Source organism: Amblyomma mixtum, chromosome 6 (genome assembly GCF_055824585.1).
Source record: "Amblyomma mixtum isolate Tamu chromosome 6, ASM5582458v1, whole genome shotgun sequence".
Lineage (NCBI taxonomy): Eukaryota > Metazoa > Arthropoda > Arachnida > Ixodida > Ixodidae > Amblyomma > Amblyomma mixtum.
The window spans coordinates 29,028,374-29,037,248 of NC_143017.1; positions in this window are offsets into that span (position 1 = coordinate 29,028,374).

Genomic DNA, 8,875 nt, shown 5'->3' on the forward strand with positions numbered 1-8,875 from the left:
CACTTATATGCCAAAAACGTGTTCGCTGTTGGACGGCTAAGTAAAAATTTCTCATATGTTTCCTTTTTTGGCATGAAACAGAACCAGCGCAGCAGTATAAATGCAATTTCTCCTATACCATGTGAGAGGAGCTCCTAAGAACGGGAGGCTAAAAAAAAAAAGGAGGTGGGGGGGTAAAAATACTAGTAACACCGCTTTCTCTACCAACTAAGCAGCTGGCTCTCTGAACCGACATCACAAGACAAATATTGATCCGACAGGAAATTTATCGCCTAGAATGCGCATCTCATTGACGCTGGTAATAAAGATCCGTTCTCAGCGCATGCAGTGCTTTTCTCTCCCAACCGAAGCCAGTCCCCGGCAGCCCTTTTCAAGAGAGTGCGGGAGAAGTTCGTAGACAATTTTCGTGACAAATAACGCGGCGAGGAGCCTATTGTCATTCGAAAATTTCCAAAGTTCTCTCGAGGCCAGGTTTCGTATTCGCTCCCGGCTTTCAAACCATCCCTAATGCATTCACCAGCGTTCAGCGCTTTTATGAGCTTTAGCGCTACCGCCATGAGTGCCGAGAAAGACGAGCCTTGCAGGCTAATGCGGCCTGGCACGCATTGTCTCGTCCTTTCGCGTGGAGGCGCGAGGGGATAATAATTGCGCCCGGGCAAGCGCTCTCACCACGTGGGCACGCTGTTTTCTGACTCAATTAGGGAAGCGACGCTGTCTGAGAAGCCGAGGTTGTTGACGGGGGATAATGGGCGCGCCTTGGGCGGCGGCTTTCTAACGGTTCCAATTTCTTAGCTCGGCAGGGCCCCGCCACTCCCGCTTCGGCCATTGTCGGGTTGCAAGCTGTGCGCTCCAATTTTGTCCGGTTTTCGTGTACTCTAGAGCGCGCCCTCGTTGAGAGGAGACGAAGGAAAACCGCGAACGTGGCCGTTAACGCCGCATTGCCGCAGTCGGTAGTAAACCAGTGCTACAGGTGAGTGAGTATACGTTACACGTGCGTCCTTGTTTCCACTTGCGGAATTAAGTGAGTGGCATTTCTGACCGGATGGGCAACACTTCCATTTCGTTTCATTTGTTTGCTTTCAATCGCCTTTCAACAGAGAGCAACGGAGACAAACAATACGGTCTCCAAAAATAACGTAAGGGTTACCAGAGTAGTTTCACATGATTATTCGAAACACGTTGACATTTGTGTTGCAGGCTAGGAATCGGAGGTTCCACTAAATTATAAATGGTATTGTGTTCTCTACAATACACAACTTGGGTAATAAGGTGTGCAGTGTAAAACCTACACGACTTTCTGCAGTTTTCCAGTGTCTGGTACGTCGTACGTAAGAATAAAAAATTCTAAGCGGGTTAACGACGCACGGTAAGCCCTACGCTTCCAATATAATATTAGGCATATCTAGGACTCGACTCCTGTGTAACTAATGCACGAAGCTGATTTGTGCTTGTTTCAATTCGTTCCCCATTTTGCCTTCTTTCAACTCTGGTGAAAAGATTGCTCTTTAGCAAATGCTTACATTTTTTACGGTATTCCAAAAAAATACCTTTTCTTCCTTTTTTTTTAGGAAAGACAATTCCTGAGCAGATTTACCCCATTTTTCTTTTTATGTTTTGCATTTGTGTGCACACAAAGCTGAAAAAAAAGTCAACTTTCCTTGTATTGTTTTTTTTTCTAATAATCGCACGAATTTGACATTAAAGTTTGTTCTGAGCTAACCAAAATTAAACGGAAAAACACGACTACTCTAGCTTTCTCTATTTTTCTTTTGCAGCCACAAAATGCGTTGAACAACCCAGAAAAAAAAACGAGAAAATCTGATCAAAAGTCAAAGGTGTCTCGAAAAACCAGCTAGCTAACGTTTCAGGGTCGTCTTTACTCCTTATTCAGAGGTGGGTAGATGGAGACAAGAGAAGCGCTATTTAAAATTTCGGCGGGTTCCCAGCCAATCTTCCAGGTAAAAGGGTGGCCGTAGTGTCTTTCACATTGGGAAGCGTGGGGCAGAAATGAGAGCAGGAATTTTCGAGACGTCAAAATTTTTACTATACGATGGCATAGAAGCGTCACCGGAGCAAAATTCTGGCGGTGACCGTCCGACGGCGTTCAGAAAAATCCTGAATACCTGGCGGGCAGTGACGCCATCAATGACGTCGCCAGAGCGGAGAAATCTCCAGCACCTCTTTACCAATTGCGAACTGCTGCTCCCTCACTAGACTGTTGAATATTACTTTGGTTTTCTGCATGTTAATTTTCAGCCCCACCGTTCTCCTCCGCCTGTCTAATTGATTGATCATGTTTTGCAGTTCGTGTCCTGAGTGCCTTAGCAATGCAATGTCATCAGCGAACCGGAGATTACTTATGTGTTCTCCATTTATTGTTATCCCCAACTGTTCCCAATTGAGGCCTCAGAATACAACTTGTAAATGACATTTATTTCAGGAAAACTAAGAGCCTAGATTTTTGAAGCCAAGAACAGTGCCATTCACGCTACGTTCTGGTGCGGAGACTTGCGACGCTAGAAATGCTTGCAGCCAGGAAGTTGGCAACGCCGGTTGTGCTATTCACTAAAACCAATGAATCAGTGAAGCCGTACGGTCACTGCAATTTCGGACACGCAGGATTATACGCTTCCAAGGGCACAGGAACTACTTGACATCTTAGCTGGAGGGAAGAAATGATCGAGATCGTCCCTCAGCCGAGAGCATCAGTGAGTAGAAATATGCGAGCTTTGGAAAAAATGCCTGAGAATATATGCCCGAAAACTGCTGTGCATGGTAAACCATTCTCTAGTATAGCGGATCTCCTGTTCCTTCATTGTCTCATATGGTGAGATGGTATGTTGGAATGAATTGCTTATAGTGAACCGTCTTCAGTTTATCAGAGTTTCTGCTCCTGCAGTGTTTCAGATGTTTAGAGACTATACGTTGAGATAATTTTAAGGGGTTGTATTTGGCATAATTAGCCGGGTAATACGAAAGACCATCGAGGCTCTGCTCAGTCGCTAGTCAGAGAGAGGGGTCATGTTGAAACCTGTGAGTTGGGAATTTTTTTTTGGATGATTAGTAGCGTTTCAATCACACTGTAGGCGCTCATCCGCCCGATAACAAAGCAGTAGTTATTTCAAACACTACCGAAGGCTAATGAGAAGCACCAACTGATGTCACTGCTCAGGCTGATGCCTACAATGGGAAGTGCATTCTTAACCTATCAACCTATCAAGTCCAAGCAATTTGAGCAAAGAATCAGGATGTACTCCTATGAAAAATAAAGCGTGTAGAAGAAATGAGATGTGACGAAGATTGCCATTTATAGGCACTGTGCGTGCACATTATCGCTGTTTCCGTCGCGTGACCGCTGTCACTTGGGTATTGAACTTGCAGGTGCACCCTCTGGCTGTAATTTCGAGCTCGCTTCTGATTTTTGCTCTCCGAGCCCGTGAACCAAAACAATAAGTCGAAGATACCATCGGTGGCCGCTTCTTGCACCGATTCATCCTCTAAAGGTAATTTGAAACCTATCAGAATGGCAGAATACATACATTTCTGATTGAGTATGTGCGGTGTTATGTATTGGCAAGCTCCTATTTACACTGGAACAGCTCCAGGTGCATGCAACGCTATAGGGCGGCAAACAGATTTCTTTCTGATACTTGTCACGTTGCCATAGCCACACTGTTTCCCTCTGGTCGCTGTTGTAACCAGAGGCTCGCTCAATATAACTGTTTCTCTCACAAAATTTCTCCTCTTATCGTGTAATACCGAATCTAACGCAGCCGTACAGGTCAACATGCATTTCCTAATGGTAATATAAACAAACCTGACCAGGAAAGTGCACTTGCAAACACGGCCCAAAGGACAAACGCGGCTCCACGTGCGCTTGTGTCAAGAATGGATCAATGGGGGCCACGTGCCGCTTCTCTCTCCTGATGGATGACTGCGGAAGCGCTTAGGAGCGGACGGCGGCCAGGCAGCAACTTCGTCCGGAAGACTGCAAGGAAGTGGTGTGCACAGCACTCTGTAGCAGCACAGTACCACTTTCGCGCCCAACCGCTCACAGGCTCTGTAAAACATCGTAGCGCGCAGCATGCGGGGCAGTGAAAATACGAGGAGGTAAGCAGGGCAGAGGGAAACTCAAGAGGGGTAGTGTAAAGAAAAAACAGATAGTCGCACTATAGCCAAACGGGCGAGTTGGTGGTACATATTAAAGGCAAACAGCGCAACGACGCAGACTTTTTTTTTAGAGTAGAAGAATACACAGGACAAGCGCTGTCTGACAGCTGAAATTTATTCAAGGAAAGCAGTACATTTTATAGAAAAAGTGGTCAACTTATCAGCTAGTACACAGACAAAAGCGATGTTTCTACGTGGCATCGAGGTATGCAACCTCACTGTCATATAATGAAATAGATGGCTTACTGACGCATAACCTTGTTTTTTTCTTCATGTGATATGCTTCCATAATCTCATTTGTTAATCGGGACGGGTGTTTGTAGAGGATATCACAGTAAGGCAATGAAGGAAAACAAGATTGGCAGTCTCGAACATGGTCAACCAGATTATTAGATTTGTTAGCTTCCAGATTATTTGCATGCTCTTTCAAACGTGTATTGATGCAACGCCCCGTCTGCCCAATATATATTTGTCCGCATGACATCGGGATTTTGTACACTACCTCTTCTGCGCATGGCACATACATTGTTTCGTGCTTAACCCCGCAAGTTGTTTCAGATTCTTTTCGTTGCTCAGCCTCTATTTCCAAAACAGCACAAGCCCTTTTAAGATTCTTGGGTGCGGAAAAAACAACCCCTACGCCATACCTTTTTGCCACATTTTTAAGATTATGTGACCGGCGATGTACAAGGTCCGTCAAAAGTTCCAAGGCCACAGGGTTTTCTTTTGAGCAGCATAGTCGGGCTGTTGAGATACCCTCGAAGCTCAAAATATCTGTAGAGAATAGAAGAAGGATCGTTCTACCATCTGAGAACCTCGATAGCTCTATCGGAATCTTAAGTGCCAGGATATACCGATGAAAAGCGGACCATGTGGCCTGGGAACTTTTGACGGACCCTGTACGTAAGGGAGAATGGCAAACTTTTTCTTTCCTTCTCTTTTCCCGGACTAGGCACCAAATATGAATTCTTAAGCTTTTTGGCTACCTTGTTGCAGCCCAGTAACATAACTCCATCGGGGTATCCAGCTTCCTTTAACCTTTTAACTTGTTCATTGAAGCTACTGGTTGCCATATGGATACAATATTTTGATAATGAGGACAAAAGAGATGAGACCAAATTACCTGTTTTAACTGTTTTGGAAGGATGCGATTTATAATTTAACGGTGGTTTTCACTTCCTTGGACGATATTTCCAACAGACGTGTCCCGTCTCAACCTTCAAACTCAGATCTGGTGCATTACGGGTTTAGAGGTATTAGTTTAGAATTCTTCAGAAGTTATCTCAATAATCGGCGGCAAATGATACAACTTAGTGGTGTAAAATCTGACTTTGAAACAGTTACGGTTGGTGTGCCTCAGGGTTCAGTCCTTGGTCCGATTTTTTTTACCTTGTATATTAATGACCTGCCGCATTTCACACAACACTTCTCTGTTTTTATGTATGCTGACGACACTGCTCTTCTATGTGCTCATGAATCTACAACGGATCTTATTAGCACCGCAAACCGAGAATAGGAAACTTTGTGTAGCTGGTTTATTTCAAATAAACTTGTTGTAAATGTTAATAAGACAAAATGCATAATACTAGGGGCTCCAGAAAAACAATACATGAAAACCTGCCTTCCGTGCAATGGCTGGGAACACCTATTGCACTTGTCAATAACATCACTTATCTTGGAATAATTTTAGATGAGAACCTGCACTGGAAGCCATACATTCAGGCGCTTTGTAAAAGGTTAGCTGCAGCATGCTTTTCACTCTACAAATGCCGAGATTATTTTGGTAATGACATACTCAGAACTATTTATTTCTCAATTTTTCAAAGCCAGTTATCATATTGCATTGAATCATGGGGCCACACCTACCAATCTAATTTGGAACCACTTAGGGTCTTGCAAAAAAGGGCAATTCGATTCATTTCACATTCAGGATACAACGCCCACACTGCTCCTCTTTTTAAACAGATGGATATACTGCCACTACAATCATTACTTGAATACAGGACTGTCTTGACAATACACACATGCCTTACAGACAATTACCCGTTACACTCATCGCTATTCTGTATCCCACCACTATGCACTCGCAACGCCACTCATAGAAATTTCCTTCTTCCGAAAACAAAAAATGTCTATGGAGAAAGAAGGATAGCCCATGTTGGTATTAAGCTGTGGAACAAGCTTCCAAGTGAACTTAAACATTGTAAAACTTTTCCTGTGTCACTGAAGAAATATTATAAACAATGAGTGAAGCCACCGCTTTTTTTTTCTTTTCATGTATTTTTCTGTGTTTGTATCTGTTTGTAAAAGAGGCTTGGTGCTCTGAATATTGTTGCTCTATGTACAGGGTCCGTCAAAAGTTCCCAGGCCACATGGTCCGCTTTTCATCGGTATATCCTGGCACTTAAGATTCCGATAGAGCTACCGAGGTTCTCAGATGGTAGAACGATCCTTCTTCTATTCTCTACAAATATTTTGAGCTTCGAGGGTATCTCAACAGCCCGACTATACTGCTAAAAAGCAAACCCTGTGGCCTTGGAACTTTTGACGGACCCTGTACCCATTTATGTCTTTCTAATTTCATGAGCTTTTATAAGAATGTAATTAATTTTTGTTATGCCTGAAATTTTCTTTGAAACTGAATTGCATGGATCCCAACTAGCTTCCAGCTAGGGATCCAGATGTTTTAACAAGCATGCCTTGTATGAATGTTGAGAAATAAAAATTGAATCAATCAATCAATCAATCAATCAATCAATCAATCAATCAATCAATCTTAAAATTGTAGCTTGCTACCGACCGTGACCTCCGTGGTGAACTCTAGACCTAAAGAATTTGCTTTAAATAATTTTAGTACATCAGTCATGCGCCTATTCCACAACAGCACGAGAGCCTGCTACAAATGGGACCAAATTTCTGCATAAAGCCGCATCTGCGAAAAGAGGATAAGGTGACTATTGCCCTGTCGATTTCGCGTCTCGCACAGGACGTTTACAAATCGAGATGCGTTGAGGAGTGTGCCGCGGTTTTGTCAAGAACACAGACTGACAAATATAGGGAGGGATACGGTTCTCTAGTCAATTTCCTGCATTCAAATAATTTGAGGCTACTGACAGCTGATAAGGAAAGATGTTTTGTTGTCCTTCCGAAAACAATGTTTTCTTTGGAAGCGATGGAGGCTGTGCAGTAAAACTTCGTCCCGGTTTCGACAAATCCAGGAAAGGTAAACGCCGGAGCTCTGCGCTTGCTGGAGGGTATGAACCTGGAACGGCTTAAAGCAAGCGTCAATAAGGCAAAAGGACTTAGTTTAAGGATTTTTTTCTCAGCGAAGTCGCACAAAGATGGTATGCCATTTCGGACTATTGTAACTTAGAGGAGCACTTGGCAATACGAAATTTCAGGGTATTTACAGAAATTTTTGGCTACCTTGGCTATTAAGGACCCATCCAGAGTCCGCAACTCTGGAAGTGTGGTAAATTTTCTGCGACATGAAAATCCAGGCTCATGTACAGTGTTCAGTATTGACGTGGTCGATTTGTTCTATTCCCTCCCTCACAATGAATTGATGAAGGCGGTTTCAAAATGTGTAACAATTGACAATGATGAAGAACAGTTTATTAGAGGGTGTGGCATTTCTGTGGCTAGCTTTCTTGAGCTGCTGTCTTTTTATTTTAAGTCAATGTTCGTTGAATGGGACAGTAAACCGCATACCCAAAAAGCGGGTGTTTCCATTGGATCTAGAGTGGCACCAGTTATTAGCGATATTTTTTTGTCCTTTGTTGATCGTGGCATCCAGGAAAATCTGTCTGGAATGGCGTCACGCATCTTTCGTTACGTCGATGACTTCTTAATTTTTGTAGAAAAACTAACTTTTCTTTCGCATGACTGAAGTACTAAAAGTATTAAAAAAATGCTTTAGGTCTAGAGTTCACCACTGAGGTCACGGTCGGTAGCAAGCTACAGTTTTTAGACCTCAGTTTGAAGGTTGAGACGGGACACGTCTGTTGGAAATATCGTCCATGGAACGGAAAACCGCTGTTAAATTATCAATCGCATCATCCCAAAATAATTAAAACAGGAATTGTGGTCTCATCTCTTTTGTCCTCATTATCAAAATATTGTATCCATATGGCAACCAATAGCTTCAATGAACAAGTTAAAAGGTTAAAGGAAGCTGGATACCCGGATGGTGTTGTGTTATTGGGCTGTAACAAGGTAGCCAAAAAGCTTAAGAATCCATATCTGGTGCCTAGTCTGGGAAAAGAGAAGGTTCTCCCTTATGCACATCGCCTGTCACATAATCTTAAAAATGTGGCAAAAAGGTAAGGCATAGGGGTTGTTTTTTCCGCACCCAAGAAACTTAAAAGGGTTTGTGCTGTTTTGAAAAAAAAAGGCTGAGCAACGAAAAGAATCTGAAACAACTTGCGGGGGTTAAGCAGGAAACAATGTATGTGCCATGCGCAGAAGAGGTAGTGTACAAAATCCCAATGTCATGCGGACAAATATATATCGGGCAGACTGGGCGTTGCATCAATACATGCTTGAAACAGCATGCAAATAATCTGGAAGCTAACAAATCTAATAATCTGGTTGACCATGTTCGAGACTGCCAATCTTGGTTTCCTTCATTGCCTTATTGTGATATCCTCTACAAACACCCGTCCCGATTAACACGCGAGATTATGCAAGCATATCACATGAAGAG